This window comes from Neophocaena asiaeorientalis, unplaced genomic scaffold (assembly GCF_003031525.2).
Source record: "Neophocaena asiaeorientalis asiaeorientalis breed wild unplaced genomic scaffold, Neophocaena_asiaeorientalis_V1.1 scaffold182, whole genome shotgun sequence".
NCBI lineage: Eukaryota > Metazoa > Chordata > Mammalia > Artiodactyla > Phocoenidae > Neophocaena > Neophocaena asiaeorientalis.
Window position 1 is genome coordinate 2767443 of NW_020174648.1, and position 19968 is coordinate 2787410.

Below are 19968 nucleotides of genomic sequence, written 5' to 3' on the forward strand. Positions count from 1 at the left end.
TTAAGCTCCTCTTCCATTGGTCATCCCTTTCTCTTGGAGTTCTGTGTAGGGTCCTTTTCATTTCTCAATCTGTACCCCATTTTCAGTCACATCTGATGGTCATACCTTTAACTATCTCTGGAATCCACTCACTTATTTTCATTTCCTCTACCACTGACTAAGCCAAGCCCCCACCCCCTCTAACCAGGATTACTGCCAGCATCTCCTGACTGGTCTGCTTGCATCCAATCTTGTCCTTCTCAAATCCATTCTCCATCTTGCAGCCAGGGTGATCTTTCTAAGTGCAAAATTTTCAAGATAAAACCCTAACTTCTTGGCATGGCATGTGTGGCCTCTTGTGACCTGGCCGTCTGTCACCAAGCTCTCCTTTGTCCCCTCTACCCCCATACAATCTTCTCTCTGGCCTCAATGAACTGACACTGGTCTCTCTGCTAGCAGATTGTCCTTAGTCTCAATCTAACTAATGCCTCTTCTGCAACATCATTTCTCTTCCACTAATTTATATGCCTGCATGTTTCTACCTATTGTGGATTAGGCTGAAGTACTCTCCCAGGCATGCTTTTGAGTCTCAAGCAAAGCAGGGAATTTGGCTAAAAATGTGTGTCATCGTGATGGGTAGCTTGAGTCAATATATCTTTTAAATACTGTCTGATTTCCTACACTTCCTTCAATCATAGAACATTTGTCTGTTTTCTCTCTTTAGACCCAAGGCACTTGAGACCATGACAATCAAGCACACTGGTTAAGAATTCGGGCTCTGGAGCAAGATTGCCTGGATTCAAAATCAAACTCTGTGATGTCCTAATTTTGTGACATTAGATGACTTGCTAATCTGTGCCTTAGTTTTGTCATCTGCAAAATGGAGATGACAAAGTACTCATCTCATAGAACTGTTGTTAAGATTAAATGAAAAAAGCTAAGTAAAGCATTTTGAATGGCGCCTGGCACATAGCAAGCATTCAAAAGAGGGCTGTTATTACTTTTGAAGGCAGGTACTGTATCATTTACTTCCATAGAGCTACTCACTAAATATTTATGAAACGAATAAATGAAGGAAATGTTTGTATCTAAACTCGTTTGTATCTAAAATGTTAACCCAAAAGTGAATAATAAATAAGCTAAGCACCATGCATACAAATTACACCAGTATGGTCGCTGGTCACCTGGAGCTTTTTGGAAATGAGGTCATTCTATTTCTACCCAAGTGCTCAGGGAATTATACTCTCTAGAGGAGAGAGGTCTGAATCAAACGGGACACCTCAAGGTTCTTGAAGGTGTCATGACTGACCCTGAGGTAATGTCTTCTTTACATAAATGTGACTGTTAAAAGCAAGGAAACATTAAGGTAACTGTTTTAACTTGTTTTCCAGTAATTTAAGACTACTGGGCCTTCCATTCTGCCAGTGTCACAGACCTGTAATCTCACTCATCCAGCTCAAGGAAAGGGCTGTGTTCTGAGGGTGCTTTCCCTCCCAGAGCCATAGAAGCTAGAACTTAGTTCAGACTTCACAGACTTTTGTTATTTAAAAGTCAGTTTTTAATAACGAAAGTAGTGCCACCAGATGCTTAGTTTGATCAGGGGAGAGATAGAAGCAGAATAAAATTATTTAACAGAGGTGGGTTTGTTTCCAAAGAAACAGTCGAAGAGGGAACTAAGGTGGCCTAAGAGAAGTTTCAGAGTAGGAGAAAAAGCTGGACCAGACATATGCATGGCACCAAATTGCCAAATACGTGTATGTGTGTATACATATGTATATAAATACATGTGCATCCCACTCTTATTACTGTTTGCCTTCCTCACTGGCCTCCTGCCTCTTCTAGGGATAGAGACACTGACACAGTATTTCTGTCTTCATAAAGGAAGGCGGGCATCTAGGGAAATGACCTTGATAGACTGAACTATAAATACAATATTAATCAGAGCAATTTGCTCTTGAATTGTGCCCCCTTTCCCAATATCCCAAAGCAACTCCAGGAGAGAGGCAAAAATGCTCAATCACTAGCCATTTAATGAGTGTGCAAGTAAAGGTCAAATATTCCCACACAGTGGGAAAGTAACCTGAGCCCTGCTTCCAGAGAAAGTTATTTCCCAAGATTGGCTACATTTAAATAGATTCCATAGATCCCTATGCCAAAGGGTCTCTGTCTTGGTGTCATAGAGCAAGGTGGTAAGGAAAATAAGGTTAGGGGTTTAAATCACATGTAACTACTCACATTTGCTCTCTGAACAATCCTTATTCTTGGACCAGCCGTCGTGCAAATGTCTGTCCTCCAGAATGTCTGGGGTGGGGAAAAGCCTAAGAAAGGGCCAGCCTATGGTCCTTACTGGGTAAAGGAAGCAGCAACTCACAATCATAGCCTATTGGTAATAAGAACAGCACATTACGTTCATTTGCTCTATACTATCATTGGACGTGAGCATTACTTTTCAGGTCAAATAAATGCTTGATTTCAACAAGACCAGGACTTTGTGTCCCCCAAATAAAAGTCATCAAGAGGATATTCCACCCAGTAAAAAAGAATATTTTTAGCGTAATGGTTGAACACAAAAAGAAGGGCCCTCGGTCCTCCCTGCTTAAGGGCCTCTGCCGCCAATTTAGCTACTGTTTTACAAGTCAAAAGCTGGCTTTTCAGCTGCCAGCACTGGGCCCTCCACGCGAGCCTGGAGAGTTGAGCTGCTCTCCCTCTGCCTCTAGTGACCTGCTGAGTAATAAAGGTTTGTGGAGTTGCTTTGTTTCTTTCTGTTTTTGTTTTTAAATCGGAACTAAGCTGACAGTCTTCATGGCGACAGGGAGGGCAAGGCCAAGTTAAAATCCACCTCCAGCTCCTCAGGGAATGAAGAAGCTGAGGCTCGTTCCTGTCAGCAGGTGTGAGTCATCCACACAGGGAGCAGCAAAATTGAGGAAGAAGGTGCCATTTTGTTGTCAATGTTCCCACCATCACTGCACAGAAATAAATAGTTGGAGAAAATGATCGAGGATAAAAGAATGATCCGGCTGGGAATCAGACTGAATAGAAGGTTCCCACTGAATACTGCTTCATTATGCAACTTTTCCTTTCACTGAAGGATTCCAATTCTTGGTGAACCAATCGTGACAAGGAAGTGCTGACAACCCTGGGAACCAGCAACTCGGGCCTTTGATTCGTAGCTTTGAAGCCCAGTCCTATCACTGGATTGTTAGTTGCGTGTAACCAAGTGAACTTGGCCTCCTCGAGTCTCAGTTTTTTAAAATCTGGATCTGTAGCCTTTACCTTTAGATTAATGTTTACGTATAGTGTCTGTGTTGAGGATACCATCGTGCCACTTTTTAACCATCCTCCAAACTTCCCCAGAGATACTCTCCTTGTCTTGTTTTTTTTATTTTTAATTTTTTATTTCTTTTGGCCACACTGCGGGGCTTGCAGGATCTTAGTTCCCCGACTAGGAATCAAACCCGGGCCCACAGCAGTGAAAGCATGGAGTCCTAACCACTGGACTACCAGGGAGTTCCATCTTCTTGTTTGTTGCCGGAGGGATGGCAATTGGCTTGATGTTTAGCCCACACTAGAAAAGCATCAAAGGAACCTAAACAACTCAGGATAGAACTATCTCATAACCAATTTTCTAGTAAAAAAGATTGAAATTTAACCTCACAGCTTCATTTTATATCATTTATCATTTCTGTATGCTTAAGCTTTAACTGTTTTGTAAGCTAGACGTAGTTCATTCGAAATAAATTTGGAAAGGAGGACCTGTAGTTCATCCCAGAGAGTGGGAGAATTTCTATAAATCCTTTCACTTGTTTCATTATAAAGTCCAGAATTTTAAACAGAAAAACCCACCAAATATTATTTTACAATTCTGTGGTTCTCAACCTAAAGTGTACATCGAACATATTTTTGAGCCCCACTCCAGATCTACTAAAGCAGAATCTCAGAGGTGCTTGGGCAAGTGAAATCGGCAAACTTGCCACCACGTGATTCTGATTTGCACACTTGGATAAGAACGCAGAAAAAGTTACTCGGATCAAATGGACCCCAGGTGACCCTGGTGTAGCCTTTCCTTTCTCAGGTGATGCTTATTTCTTCCTTCCATTTGCTTAGGCCAAGAGCCTTGGCATCATCCTTAACTTTTATTGTCACACCTCACATCCAATCTATCAGCAAATCTTGTTGGCTTTGTCTGCTTTCAAAATACATCCAGGAAAAAAAAAATGTGTTCATATATCTAGGATTCATCACTTTTGCTGATACCCTAACACAGTCTTTTTTCTACCAAGCAGCTAGGGTGATTCTGTTAAAATTTTAAGTCTAATCATTTCATTCCTTTGCTCCCAAACCTCCTGTGGCTCCCTCTTTCACTCAGAGTAAAAGGTAAAGTTCTGACCTTGGCACTCAGGGCTCTGCTGACCTAGAACCTGCCACCTGTCTGCCCTCTCCTCCTGTACTCTGCTACTCTAGTCACAGTAGCCTCCTTGCTGCTCCAGGCACATTCTCATCTCAGGTCCCTTGCATCGGTTCTTCTCTCTTTCTGAAAAGCTGTCCTCCAGAGGCATCCACATGGACAACTCCACCAAGTCCTTGTTCAAGTGCCACCTTCTCAATGACCTCCTCATGGCTACTCTGACCAGCTCATTTCCTTTACCCCAGCTCTCCTGGTTGCTCTTACTCTGATCTACTTTTCCTTTTCTTCCCCAAAGAACGTATCACCTTTCAATATATAATCTATTTACTATGTTTTGTTTATTGTTGATCTTCCCTGGCTAGAACATAAGCCCTACAGGACCAGAATTTGTACTTGTTTTGTTTCCTAATGTATTACAGGCCCCCAGAACACTGAGCACATAGTAAACGCTCAATAAATATTTGTAACATTTAAGGAATACAAATTCTAGGATCCAGAGAGAGCAAACTAGGTAAGTGCAGAATGCTGCCTCCACAAAGTTCCATTCTAATTGGGTTTGCCACTATGGGGACAATCACAGCCTATAGGAGATATTGAGACCTTTGTGGTGCTGTTGCTATAAATGCCATGAAATATGCTACTCTTGTTTTTCAAATCAAGAACTAAGAGCTGTCGAACTACTTCTACACTGACAACCAACAGCTAAATCAAAATCGTTGCTAGAAATTTTACTTTAGCTGCATGTTTGCGTGTTATGTGTTATTATGTAGGAAACGGGGTGAGACAGAATGTGGCTTTAGTCCTGGGACCTCCAGCTTCTACCAGATGGGTAGGGGTCAAAAACCATACTGTCAGAGAGTCCCGCTCTGAAATGAGTTAGTAATAGAAACTCAATTCATTGCAGAGAAAATGTTTTTTTAAAAAGAGAGAGAGGGAGATTTCACTTCACATATCTATTTTTATTTTATTGGGCATTATCACAATCTCCGCCCAAAATGGTTAGCCCAGCGGGGCAGAGAGATCAAGAGGAACATGACAGCGATCAGAGGCAGTGGCACTCACCCCTGGTGGAAACAGTCTCTGAAACCTTCCCCCTCCCTGGACAATGCTCTTAATTAGCTGTACCATATTTCCCAGAGAACAAAAGCTCCCCACCCCTCAGAGGAAAAGCTTTTCCAGGAGATATCTCATTGGGGAAGCGCCAGGCACACAACAGGGAGAGGAGAACAGACAGGCTGTTCTGGGCTCTGCAAAGAGACACAAACTTTGGATTCCCAAGGGAGTCTTAGAGGTTACCTGGCACGTTTTTCTCCACGTGACAAGCATGTGTTTCACATACCCTGAGGTGGCTGACTTCAGAGGCCCCCTTTTTCTTTTCCCTCTCCCTCAGCCACTAGCTGGGGTTAGGAGTCTTGCGGGTGGCTGGCAAAATCAGCTGGAATCATCTTCAGAACTGAGCATCTGGGGAGCAGTAGGGAAGGAACTAGGAGTTTATTTCAGGTGACAGACATGGAGCAGGCCCCTATTTTTTTCCTGCGACTATAATAATATTTCTGAAACGGGGATGCTTGAATCATATGTCTCTTCATATCACTGTGTGGGAAGTCTCAGTTACAAGCCTAACAACGGAAGAGATGGTGGGGTTTTTAGGACTTGGTGGGTGCTGAGCAAAGGGGTCTGGAAGATTGCTGGGGGTGGGGATGGGGGATGGGAGTGGGCTGGAGGTGGGGAGTGCAGGCAGAAAAGGCAATTAAGGGCAAAAGGACTGCTTCACCTGAGCCTGTTTAGGGAACAAAGAAGAGGGGGCTGAAAAGTCTTCTCTCCATAACAATTTTGCTCCCCCATTACATGTGTTTTTTGAAAAAACACAGAGGAAAAAAAAAGTCTTGTTTAAGTGCCTCTTCCTGAGTAAGTTCACTGTCAGGAAAGGAAAATCCAAACACTCAGATAGTCTATTTTTGTGCCCAGAGGCTCCAGGCCCTGCACACAGACTCTTCCTTACTCTGAAGGAAAGGAAACTGAGCATGAGGCCTCCCTGTCACAGAGGCTGGAATTGAGGAACCTGTATTACTCGAAGGCCTGTTCCCCGTACAACCTCCATTTTAGGAAATAAGGATATAGTGCAGGATGCTTTGGGAGGGACCTGAGTGGCTGGTTAAAAAAACAAAAACAGAAACAAAGCTCATTATTCTGTAGGCAAACAACCAAGGCACTGGACTTTAACTGGAAAGTTCAATCAGCTGCATCAGTGTTATGCTGCTTCTAGTCATTACGGTTTACTGCCACCACCTGCCTCTTGGCTACCATGCAGATAAGGATGAGAGGCCTGATTAAGAGTTTTGATGTGCAGGTCAAGCCAAAGTCCTAAGTCAGTAATAAGCATAATAAAACAGCAGTTGCCTAGGTAGATAAGGCCTTTGTACATTTTGCATAAATTTTCTACACCATTCACAAGTTTGTTGTTTTTCCTCTGTACTGCCTTTAACCAGTTCAAGGGTGTTGCTTAAGGTGTCCAGCCAAGGAAATGGGGTTCAGACCACTCCCCCTTTCAATCCAGCGTGGCCCTGCCTGCCTGTCTACTTTGCCGGAGATTACCTTTTGTGAGGACCACAGGGTACACCGAGAAGAGCAGTCCAGCTTGTGACAATCACACCTCTTGGGCTGTTCTTGTCTCCTCTGCTATCTGGCCTGTGAAGCTGACCTTAAAGAGACCTCTGCTTTTAAAGGGTTTCCTGGGGAGCTGGTGACTGGGGATGGAGGAAGGAAATTGGAGAGATCCAGTTAAAGGGAGAGACTGATTCTTTACTGGCTTATTAACAGTGGCCCTCGCACGGGCAGAGCCTCCTAAAATGCAGATCTGATCGTGGCACTACCCCTGCTCATAATCCTTCAATGGCTCCCCAGTACCCTTAGGATAATGTCCACATATCCCCATTAAGGTTTACAAGGCTCCTCACTCTCTGGCCTCGGCTTGCACTGCTCCCCCAACACTGTTTAGCACATTTCCCTTGCCCTCCCTCTCTTCCCAACTCCCCCAGTTGAATTCTCTACTGAATTTCTTTCGGTTCCTCAAATATCTGCTTCTTCTCTTCCCCAACTTTCAAACATCCTTTTGTTGCTGCTCCTAATTCATCCTTTAAGTTCTTTCATTGAACATTTCTATCCCAGGAAGCCTTCCTTCACCACCACGACTTGGAGTTAGGTTTCTCCCCTATGAGCTCCCACAAGCCTCCTACTAAGCCTATCACTTACACACTACTTTGTAATTACACGTTCATTCGTCTCCCTGCTGGATGGTAAACACCCGAGGGCAGCACTAAGGTGTCTGTCTTGCCTACTGCTTTCTCCCCAGTGCACGGCCAATGCCTGGCACGTGGTAGTGCCCCACAGGGATTCGTTGAATAAATGGGCATTATGCCAACATGACAAAAGAAGTCCCAGTGGTCCTTCCCAGATTCGTGTTTGCCTGTTTATTTGTCTGCTGAGACACGAGGAAGAGCTCTGAATTCAAACGACATGTGTTGTACTTGGGCCACCCTGGACCCCCCTTCTCCTCTTCCATGATGCCTTCCCAGGGATCCCGGTGCGCAGTTTTCCCAGTCAACTCAGGGCCACCGGTGGAGTTCCTTGTTTGTGCATATACTGGCATCTGTTTGTGTGACATTTAGTAATTTATTCTCTTTTTTATTAATTTGAAAGTTAATTTACCATTATTTAATTATTTTCAAATGATTTCGTATTTATGCCTTATCTTTCCCACATTTTTCTTGAGAGTAGGAAATATGACTTCTTTTATCAATCCTTTTAATACCTAATGTTGTTCACAATTTGTGTTTAATGAATATACACAAGGATGACTTAAAGTCTAATTTTTTCTTTAGAAATGAATTTATTACAGCGCCATGGCAGAAATGCATGGTAGATATATTTGGTGATGTGGCAATGGATTGTTTCTTAAAGGAAACTGTGGTTCCAGGATGGGCCTGAAAACTGTAGCCCAGAAGTATGAGGGCGCCACAGCCCTGGTCGGTTGGCAGAAAGCCTGAAGCCTGGGGAAAATGTTGTTCCAGGGTGCCCTCTAGTGATCCAAGGTGCCGCTACGTCAGAAGCCAAGGCCAGATGCTCTTGAACTTCTGCAGGAAGCAGAATCCATGGGGGAGCCTAATAAAATGACAGATGCCAGGATGCCACGCTAGCTGGGAGGCCAATCCTTCTAATCAGCACCTTCAGGCATCTGATGCACAGTCCACGGATCATACTTTGTGAAATACCGACTGTGATGCCCATCAAAGAAAATGTTCCAGATATGTAGTCTGAGAACACCCAGTCTCATTCTTCTGCTTGTAGGGACGGATCACTGACTCCTTGCTGATTATTCAAGTATGGACATGAGTGAGAAAGAGGGAGACACAGAGATAGCCTAGACCTCTGGTATGAAATGCAGTCCAGGAAACACAAAAGCAGTCAGCAGCATTTTTAGCTAGACCACTGAGAAAATGTTTTAGGGAGGATTGTGTTACCTTGATGTCTATTCTCCAATCTAATGGAGGGTAGCCCCTCTCCTCTTTTTTGCCCTTCCCAGCAATGGGTGACTGTTTTTTTATTGAACACACACTCTGTGGCCAACACTGTGTCAGACTGTTCATGTATATCAGTATATCATCTCTGGAGGTACCTGGAATCACCACAAGTGAGGCATGCCTTATGCCATACAAGCAGAGGGAAGGATTACAGGACAACTAGTTCAAGCATAGGCAACAGCTAGAAACTGCTTTCCTGCATTCTATACTTATGCTCTGTTAAGCAAACTCACTAGAAAGATAAACAGAGCAAAACCCACATCATTTTCTCTATTGTGAAGGAGCTAATTCCTACTCAGAAACCAAATAACATCCATCAGTTATAAAAAGAAAAAATTGTATCTCTGAATCCCTATCAGTACAGTCATCCCTTGGTATCCTGGGGGAGTGGGAGAGGGGAGAATTGGTTCCAGCACCCCCAGTGGATACCAAAATCCACGGATGCTTATGGCCCTTATATAAACTGGTGTGGTACAGTCTGCCTCCATATCTGGAGATGCGGAACCCATGGATACAGAAGGCTGACTGTACTTTTTTTCTGTCCTCTTGAAAATTTCAGTTGAAGGCTGCTGCTTTAATTAGGGGCTGTTAGCACATTAAAATGTTTGTTGAACCTTGCAAGGTGATAAATTACTCTGATTTTCAGTCTAGTACTTAGGTCTAATTAGTTTATGTACTTTTTCATGTACTAACAGCACCTAATGAATTCACTTAAATGGTAAAATCACATTTATTGAGTGTCTATGTGTCTGGACACTGTGTTGGACCATGGAAATATAAAGGAGGCTAGGTGAGGTTGAGTGCCTATGCCATGGGGGATCAAAGTCTAGAGGGTACATTATCTCTGACTCAATGTGATGAGTACCTTATCAGAAATATGAACCCAGGGTTAGGATAGCACAGGACAGTTACTTCTCTCCATGGGAACCGACTGAACAGAGAAATGCTATCACAGATACACACTAGTATTCTAATAATTGCTGAACATTAGAATTTTCATGGGGAGTGGGGAAAACCACAACATTCATTTCCAAATTATCTTGGACTAAAGAGTTATCAAGGCTTCCCTGGTGGCCCAGTGGTTGAGAGTTCGCCTGCCGATGCAGGGGACACGGGTTCGTGCCCCGGTCCGGGAAGATCCCATGTGCTGTGGAGCGGCTGGTCCCGTGAGCCATGGCCACTGAGCCTGTGTGTCCGGAGCCTGTGCTCCACAACGGGAGAGGCCACAACAGTGAGAGGCCCGTGCACGCAAAAAAAAAAAAAAAGAGTTATCAAATCTCTCTTCTTACAAATAGCAATGTTTTCTTTCATACTACCCCACCCCCTTACTATACCTTTAAAACAAAACATGAGGTGCTGGCCTGATGCCGTCTGATTTCAGTCCTGCTCATTTGCTTGTCCGGAAAACTTTAAGCATAGGCTCACAGAGCCCTTGATGAGAAAGCTCATTAAAAAGCTGTCTGAAAAGGGGAAACAAATTACATCTACAACACAGCCCACTCTTTTCCTCTTCATTTCCTTCTTCCCCTCTCAGACTGCGACATTATAAAAGACAAGGCAAAGTGAGTCATCAGGTCTGGAAAAGGCATTGCTGGATGGGTCCGTCTTTACCTTGCTGCTTTGATGACATTTATCTTGCTTCACTGCAGTGCTAAAATGCTGCCCAAACAGCAGGAGGGCCCTGTGTGTGTAATGACGGCCTTGGGAAAGCCTTTGATTGTGTGTATTTGGGTGGAACTTGAGCTTGTAATTGGCAAATGCACACATCGTCTGATTTCAGAGCATCTCCCTAGAAACTTTGTTTATTCCTGAGGAAAGGGGAAGTTTCTTTCCTCCTAGGTATATCTGTGACCACCTTCTGAAGGTTTCCTCGGGAGCATTACTTCAGGATGGCAGCGATCATACTCAGGGCTGGCCCAGCCATAAAGTGTCTTATTAAGTCACCCCCTACTCCTCTCAAGTGGGGAATTTCATGAGCTAGGATAGGCTTCCTGCCTCCTGGCTCGAAAGGGAAGTGATGGGGGTGATTGTCCACTGGGAGGAAGAGAAAGGAGGTGGGTTTTATTTTTTCTTCCTTCTTCTCATCCTGGAGTTTGCAAAAGGAAGGCTACAAATACCAAACAATCCTTCCACAGCTGGTAGCTGGGGCAGTGTTTGTGGGGAAAAGGAAATCCTTCCTGCCACCTTGCCCCTTGTTATATATAAATTGCTGGGGTTGAGGCACTTACGGTAAAATACTTGGAACATGGTTCTTTTCTGTGCTGAGGCAGAGAGACTATATCCTTTAAAGCCAGAAGACTACGGTTGAGGTCCTGTCTTTTCACTTCCTAGCTGTTTGATTCTTGAGAATTTGCAAAACGCCTCTGAATCTTATTGTCTACCATGTGCCAGGCCCTGTGCCAGGCACCGAGAATTCATAAATAGAGAAGTCACTGGCTCCACCCTGCAGTTTTGTGTAATCTCCTGCGGAGACAGACCCATGCACCAGCACAACACAACGTGGGATGTGCTTTACTAAAGCTGCAGAAGAGTTCCCAGGAAAACGAGAGGAGGGGACTGTGTATGTTTTGGAGGTGGGAGAGAAGAATGAGAAGGTGAGAAGTGGTGAGACTATGGTTAGGGAAGGGCTCCCAAATCAGGAGCTTGGGCAGGATTTTGAAGAAAAAAGAGAGTTCACTTAGAGAGAGAGAGAGGGAGAGAGAGAGAAGGATGGTAGAAAGAACCCTGGCTGACAACATTAAAGAAGTGGCAGAGGAAAGGAATCTAAGAACAAGACTGGGGAGTGGGCTGAGAAGTAGGAGGAGAACCAGCAGAGACTGGCTTCAAATGCTGCAAGAGGCCAGCTGCAATGGGGACTGACTGGCAAGCATCCATTGGACCAGCGGCATTTAGGGGAAGAGCACAGTGGAGAGTGAATGGAAGGAGAGCAGCGGAGTCACTGAGCATATTCCTTATATTATTATCATTATTATTGAGGAATAGTTGATTTACAATATTATATTGGTTTCAGACAGACAGCATAGTAATTCAGTATTTTTACAGATTATACTCCATTAAAAGTTACTACAAGATAATGGCTATAATTCTTTGTAAAATATATCCTTGTAGGGCTTCCCTGGTGGCGCAGTGGTTAAGAATCCACCTGCCAATGCAGGGGACAAGGGTTCGAGCCCTGGTTCGGGAAGATCCCCCATGCCGCGGAGCAACTAAGCCCACGAGCCACAACTACTGAAGCCCGCGCGCCTAGAGCCCGTGCTCCGCAACAAGAGAAGCCACTGCAATGAGAAGCCCGTGCAACGCAACGAAGAGCAGCCCCTGCTCACTGCAACTAGAGAAAGCCTGCACACAGCAACAAAGACCCAACGCAGCCCCAAATTAATAAAGTTATTAAAAAAATCCTTGTAGCTGATTTATATTATACATGGTAGTTTGTATCTCTTAATCCCCTCCCCCTACTGTGCCCCTTCTCCCTTCCTTCCCTCCACCAGTCAATGCTAGTTTGCTCACTCTATCTGTGAAGCTGTTTCTTACTATATTCACTGGTTTGTTTTACTTTTTAGATTGTACATATAAGTGATATCATACAGTATCTGTCTTTCTCTATCTGACTTATTTCACTAAACATAATATTCTCCAGATCCATCCATGGTGCTGCAAATGGCAGAATTTCATGCTTTTTATGGTTGAGTAATATTCCACCATACATCTTTTTTATTCATTCATCTGTTGATGGACACTTGGGTTGCTTACATATGTTGGCTATTGTAAATAGTGCTGCTATGAACATTGGGGTGCATGTATCTTTTCCAATTAGTGTTTTTGTTTTTTCTGAGTATATATTTAGGAGTGGAATTGCTGGATCATATGGCAGTTCTATCTAACAAGCATATTCTTAATGTTCAGTGGACTTGGCTGTTAGGAGGAGATGAATAGGGTTTTGGTTAGAGAGGGATGAGAGATGAACAAAGATTTTTGTTGTTTTGTTTATGATTGAAGCTTGGGTGTAGTTAGATACAGGAGGACAGGAGGAGTTAATTTAAAGGAAAAGGATGGGATTAAATGGAGTTAATTCCTACCTTGTAGAGCCCTTCTGAGAATTAAATGAAATCTCCTGGGGAACCCTTTTTGTAATGAGATATACACATGTGAATATGATTATCCTGCTATGGAAATAAAACTTCCACACATCACAGGCATTTGAGCTCACTTATCATGGGGCTGCTGAGATAGGCAAATCTCCCTCTCCATAGCTTTTTTGTGTGAGCTGCTTTCCTATTTCCTCTCACCACCACTTTAGACTTAGAGCCCAAGAATGAATTGAGCCCTCCTTGACATTTCTTCCTGCCAAACAACACAACTCACCAGTTCCCCTGGATCACAACAGGAAGCTGGGAGTTGATAAGTGAGAAGCAATTAAGGGAGGGGACAAGAGCCTCCTCCTTGTTAGGAGGTGGGACTCATATCTAGACCTCTTGGAAACTTGGAAACTCGCTTTGTCAGTTTATTAGCTTTTTATCAGATAACTTTGGAGCCACATGGGCTATAAAGTAGACTGTCCCCTCACAGACACCAGTGGCCCCCTTTCCATCTCAGTTCACGAACTGCAAGTCCCAGTAGGGCAAGGATTTTTGTCTGTTTTGTTCACTACTATATCCCCAGTGACTAGAACAGTGTCTGCCACCAGGATGGTGTCTAATAAATACTAATATTAATAAGTTAATGAATTTACCCATTCATTCATCTTTCCATCGACTCAATCAAAATGGCCAACCACTAAGCTCGTCCTAGATAAACAGCGATAAATAATTCCTGCTATCATTTAAAAAAATGTACATTCTGTGCCAGGCACTTTACATACACTAGTTCATGGAATCACAATCATTTTACAAATGGGAAAAGCGAGACTCAGAAAGAGGTCACTTGGTTGAGGATATTTGGCTGGAAAGTGGTGAAGCTGGGATTCCTCACTGTCTGATTCCAATACCTACGCTTTTTCTACACCACCATCTTCTTCTCCAGTCTCATCCCTCACCATTCTCCAACTCAAACCGTAACTTCCATCATAACTGACCACCTATAATTCCTTGAGCATGTCATGTTCTCTCTCACTCACTCCTTTGCCTGGGACACGTTTAGCTGTGTCCTCTGTCTGGCTAATTCTTCTTCACCTCTCTTCTGGGAGACTTTCTTGAAATGATGCTCTCCAAGTGGGGTAGGTTGACCTTCTCTGTGCTCTCACAGCCCCCTTTGCAGCCCCCTATCATAGGACATTTCACAGGCATCTTAGAAGCCTATATTTTTTTGGCCACGTCATGTGGTTTCTGGGATTTTAGCTCCCCGACCAAGGATAGAACTCGTGTCCCCGGGGGTGGAAGCGCAGAGTCCTAACCACTGGACTGCTAGGAAATTCCCTTAGAAGCGTATTTTTTGTGTGCCTTTCTCCACTAGCTGGGCAGGGACTGTCTTCATAATAAGAGCTGCCATTTGTTGAGGGCTGCAATGTACTGGCTTATCTTGTTCAATTCTCACAGCAATTATTATGCTTGTTTTATAGGTGAAAAAATGGATGCTCAGAGAGGTTAAATAACTTTCCCAAGGTCACAATGACTGAGTGGCTAAGCCAGGAATCCAGCATAGGTACATCTGATTCCAAGGCCTAAATTATTTTCTCTTCAATATGTTATCATTGGAACCATCCACAGTGCTCACAGCTTAGCTGTTGGGATAAACAGATAAATACCATCTGAACAGTGAGATTAGTGAGCTAATCCAGGTTTATAAAATTCTTGGGAGGGAACATGTGGAAGGGAAGGGTTTGTTCTCTCTGGAGGAGGTGGGGTTGGAAAGGCTTCATAAAGTTGCCAGACTGCTTGGGAACTTGTAAACTGGTTCCATAATGATGGCTTAAGATGGAAAATAGATTCCTGCATCAAATATTGGTGATTAGTTTTGGAGGCCATGGCAGACATTGTTCAGGTCACCACTGCTTCCGATTGAGTCCATCTGGGTGCCAGGAATTTAGCCCAAATGCCTGCTGGTACCTGCAACCCAGTCAGCACATTGTTTCATTAAAATCTTATTCGCGCGCGCATGTGTGTGTGTGTGTGTGTGTGTAGATGTGAATGTGTGAAAACGACTTTACATAACCATAGTTTTAATCTTACACACTATACTTTAAATTTAAATGAAATCAATACATTTTCAAGTTTGTGGCTATAAGGAATAGGGTAGTACTCTTAATTATGTGTTAACTTTTCTTCCTGCTCTTGGGTCTTAACTGCTGGCATCCCTGGAGGCTGCTTTCTCTCTATTCTTCTCTTCAGGGAATTCATCTATTTTCTAGGCTTGAACTACTGTAAAATTCCTATAAAATTAAACTTAAAACTACAAGCAAAAAAGCATGGCTTTAAAATGTACGGTACAATACCTTCTTTGTCTGCTGCAGAGGGCGTTTGTGAGGGAGGGCACAGTGGGTGGCCGGGCTCTGGCATCAGGCAATTAGGAGGCTTCTAAACTGCTCCATTTCCTAGCTGTGTGGCCTTGGGAAAGTTACTTAACTTCCTTAAGTCTGCATTCCCGATCTATAAGAGTGAAAATAATAGTATCCTAGTAATAGGACTATTGTGAGGACTAATAAAATAATGTAAAAGCACTTAGTAACTTGTTTGTTGTAAGTTACCGATAAGTGCTAGTTATAACAATAATTATTGTCACTCTCATCACTGACAGGATAAAGCAATTTGGGTGACAGTGATTTGAAACCAGTGATGTACTATGAAAATGTGAAATATTATTGTTTTGTATAGTGTTGAGTGAAATCCAAAGAGCTCGATAGAAAGGGAATCGAACAAGAAATCAGGAAAGCCAGATCCTAACAGATCCTAATGCTACTTCAGCCACTAACCCTCACTGTGACCTTGGGCCAATCTCTCTCTGAGCCTCTGCTTTCTCACTTGTAAATGAAGCACTTTGCTGAGATTATCTTGACGAGCAATCCCAGCTCTGAAATTCTATGATTCCATGAGTGTTGGAGCAAATAAGTTATGTAGCAAGTCTTACACGGTTCTTGGAATAGACTAGAAGGTTAATATGTCCCACATATACCACTGGCCAAAGTCCATCTCTGAGGTTGATAAAAGTTAACTGCAACTGCAACAGTCAGAAAGAGCTATCTGGGGGAATTCAATGAAAAGGCAAACTACAACGCACCTCAAGACTCTTGGGAGACATCTTTTTTGGTAGAAGATAATAATGTATCTATAATGGCAATACTGAACTAGTCAGAAAAAAGGACCAGATCATGCCCGGCAGCTGTATACTTAGGCAGGAAAGTAGGTGCAAGACCCCTTAACGTTTTTGGCTGTGGCTTTGAATTGTAATGTGCTGGTAGCTCTCCCACACAGCTTGGGGGCCTCCTGGCTTCCTACCTTCTTAATGTACTGAGTATCTGCTGTGTGCTAGATGTAGTGGTCAACTGGGCTACTGAGACACACGGTCTCTATTCTCAAGGCACTGACAAACTATTGGATAAAGCATTTTAACTGTGGGTGGCTACTGTTACATTTTCAGCACAGTCCTGCATGGTATTTATATTGTTTATATACTGTTTGTCTATTATTCTGTGAAAACATAGCTGTTTGTGTATTCAGCTCTCCACCCTCAGCCCTCCAGCAGCTTCTGGATGTTAAATATTATCTCTTCATGTGAGCTGTACCAGCAGGAAGAGTCATCTGTTACTCTTTTACTTCCTAACGAACCCTCAAACTGGTTTGTAGGGCAGTTAGAGATTCTTTCTTCGCAGAGGAGTGATCATTTCGGATTTAGTTTGCTTGGTCTTATTCTCTGCCAGGACTCAAATTTTGTTCTTCCTCTTCACTTTCCTACCTTACCCCACATAAAACAAAATAACCAGAAATGATAACAAAAACTAGACAGTATGGTGTGGTAGCAGCAATTTGATGGATCAGCTAAAATGCTTCTTTTGCTACTATAGCAGCTACTATTAAATGCCTTGTCACTTACCTTTGAAGTTCTTTGGAAAAGTGAAAGTTATTTTGCATATAAGTGCTTAAAATCACCTCAATTACCTAAGATACTTTCATCTCCCTCCAAGATTCTTCTTAAAGGGCCTTTTGCTATTTTCTTCATATACTGTTATACATGTAGAATGCAGTATTGATAGATTTCTCCAAACTCACTGATTTCCATATGCCCTGAGAATAACAAAGATATTATGAAAATGACAATAGAAAAAATTTCCATAAAAATAATTAATCAAAAACCTGATGCTTAGAGATACTTCCAATTATCTGGAAAATTGATACTAGGTAACCGACTGCTCATTCAACAATTCAGCGATAAGCATGTATGAAGTGCCTAAAAGTGTGGCATTGTGCAAAGTGCTGCAAACATAAAGGAGATTAAGAAATGGTTGTTGCTTTCAAGGAGCTCAATTAAAAATTGTTCCCTTTATGTAAACCAACTATACTTAATAAAAAAAATTTGCTTGCTTTATATCTTGTATAAAAACTTAATATTTTACAAAACGTATTCCACATGTAACAACTCATTTCATCCCCAGATCAATATTGGTTTCATACTTCATAAACTTGAGATTTCTTGTTGCTCACTCTTATTTGGCAACCAGAATGTTGATTTTGATGATGATAATGTTCATATTTCTCCACTATTCCTGGTTTGATTTTATGTACCTAATGACTTAAGAGTTTGCAAAGTGTTCCATGGAAGATAATATTTTCCACCTTCTCACCTTCTAGTCCGTGTTCCTCTTCTGCCCAGTTTCTTCCTGAGGGAGGTGGGGCTAAAATGACTTCAAATTCCCTGTGAGTGCTCTTAAGATAACGGTGACCTCTGCTACATACCTGTGGTGGGAAACTGGTTTTTGAATTCCTTTCCCACCAAAGCCTTTAGGTCATGATTTCAGAAATTCATTCCTACTTCATTTTTGCTTTCGATTTTTCCTTTATTCCATTCCGGATCATTCCATAATTCTATGCTATCTTGGACTATTGTTTCCATCAAAAAAATAGAAACAGAATTTAGCAACTGAGGAATTATTCTGCCCAATACTTTCACTTTATGGGGGAGGAACTGGGTTCCACAGCCATGAGGATTGCCAAAGCCATACAAATAGGTGGTAGAGTTGGGCTTGAACCTCAGAAGCTATACACTCTTTGACCAGATATCTTTTTTTTGTTTTTTGGCTATGCCTGGAGGCTTGTGGGATCTTACAATAGTTCCCCCACCAGGGATTGAACCCTGGCCACCTGAAGTGGAAGCATGGAGTCATAACCACTGTACTGCCAGGGAATTCCCTGACCAGATATCTTTTTAAAGATATCAGACTTTTTTTTTTTTAAATAAATTTATTTATTTTTGGCTGTGTTGGGTCTTCATTGCTGCATGCAGGCTTTCTCTAGTTGCTGTGAGCAGGGGCTACTCTGTTGCGGTGCGCAGGCTTTTCACTGAGGTGGCTTCTCTTGTGCAACACGGGCTCTAGAAGCGCGGCTTTCAGTAGTTGCAGCACGCGGGCTCAGTAGTTGTGGCTCACAGGCTCTAGAGTGCAGGCTCAGTAGTTGTGGCACATGGGCTTAGTTGCTCTGCGGCATGTGGCATCCTCCCAGACCAGGGCTCGAACCCGTGTCCCCTGCATTGGCAGGCGGATTTTTTTTTTTTTTTAGATGTTGGGGGTAGGAGTTTATTAATTAATTAATTTACTTTTGCTGTGTTGGGTCTTCGTTTCTGTGCAAGGTCTTTCTCTAGTTGTGGCAAGCGGGGGCCACTCTTCATCGCGGTGCGCGGGCCTCTCATTATCGCGGCCTCTCTTGTTGCGGGGCACAGGCTCCAGAGGTGCAGGCTCAGTAGTTGTGGCTCAAGGGCCTAGTTGCTCCACGGCATGTGGGATGCTCCCAGACCAGGGCTCAAACCCGTGTCCCCTGCATTAGCAGGCAGATTCTCAACCACTGCGCCACCAGGGAAGCCCTGGCAGGCAGATTCTTAACCACTGTGCCACCAGGGAAGTACCAGGCTGTCTTTAAAAGCTATCTGTCAAGTGAAACATTCTTCCCAGGATAACATTCTTTTATATTGCTAGTATATAAATATTTGGCTACTGTTGCAACAGAGACCTACCCAGTTTTACAATTTTTCACAGATTATACTGTTATGTTTTCAGTTTTCCCAGAGTGTACCTGTTCACCCAGGTACACTGTCCTTGAATCAATTGTTGAGCATCTACTACGTATCGCGCAGAACATAGGTGTTTTGGCCTGACTTTAATTGGAAGTACTCTTTGGATTTGCGTAGAATCATTTAACATTGGATTGCTAGTAACTGTACAGTTTTAGTGTAAGTAAGTGGTCCAGTAAGTGTGAGAAAATTAATAACAAGAATTGAATCCTAATAGGATGTTGAAGGTAGACATAGGATTTCACACATGCAGAGGACCCCCCCAACCCCTAATTATTTATTTATACATTGTCTTATTGAAGCAGTTGATTTACAATGTTAGATTAGTTTCAGGTGTACAACACAGTGATTCAATATTTTTCTAGATTATACTCCATTTAAAGTTATATTGGTGGTATTCCTTGTGCTGTACATTACATCTTTGCATCTTATTTATTTTATACCTAGTAGTTTGAACCTCTTCATCTCCTTCCCCTACCTTGCCCCTCCTCTCACCCCCCCTTCCACTATTAACCACTAGTTTGTTCTCTGTATAAGAACCGCCAAGTGTGGTTTTTAAAGTCTCCTGAACTTGCTACAAAGAATGCCAACAAAGGTTAATCTCCGGGGGATCTGTTTCTATTTACTCATCTTCCTCCATCCCCGCCCCCAACTCCACAGTGGGCTCCACCTGCAGGGGGCCCCGGGGGACCAGGGGGCCCGGGCACCCGGGAGAAGCGCGGCACCCCCGCGGGTGGGACTGGCCCGTGGCGCGGTCCCGGCCGCTGCCGCCAGCCTGGGTCCGGTCGCGAGTCC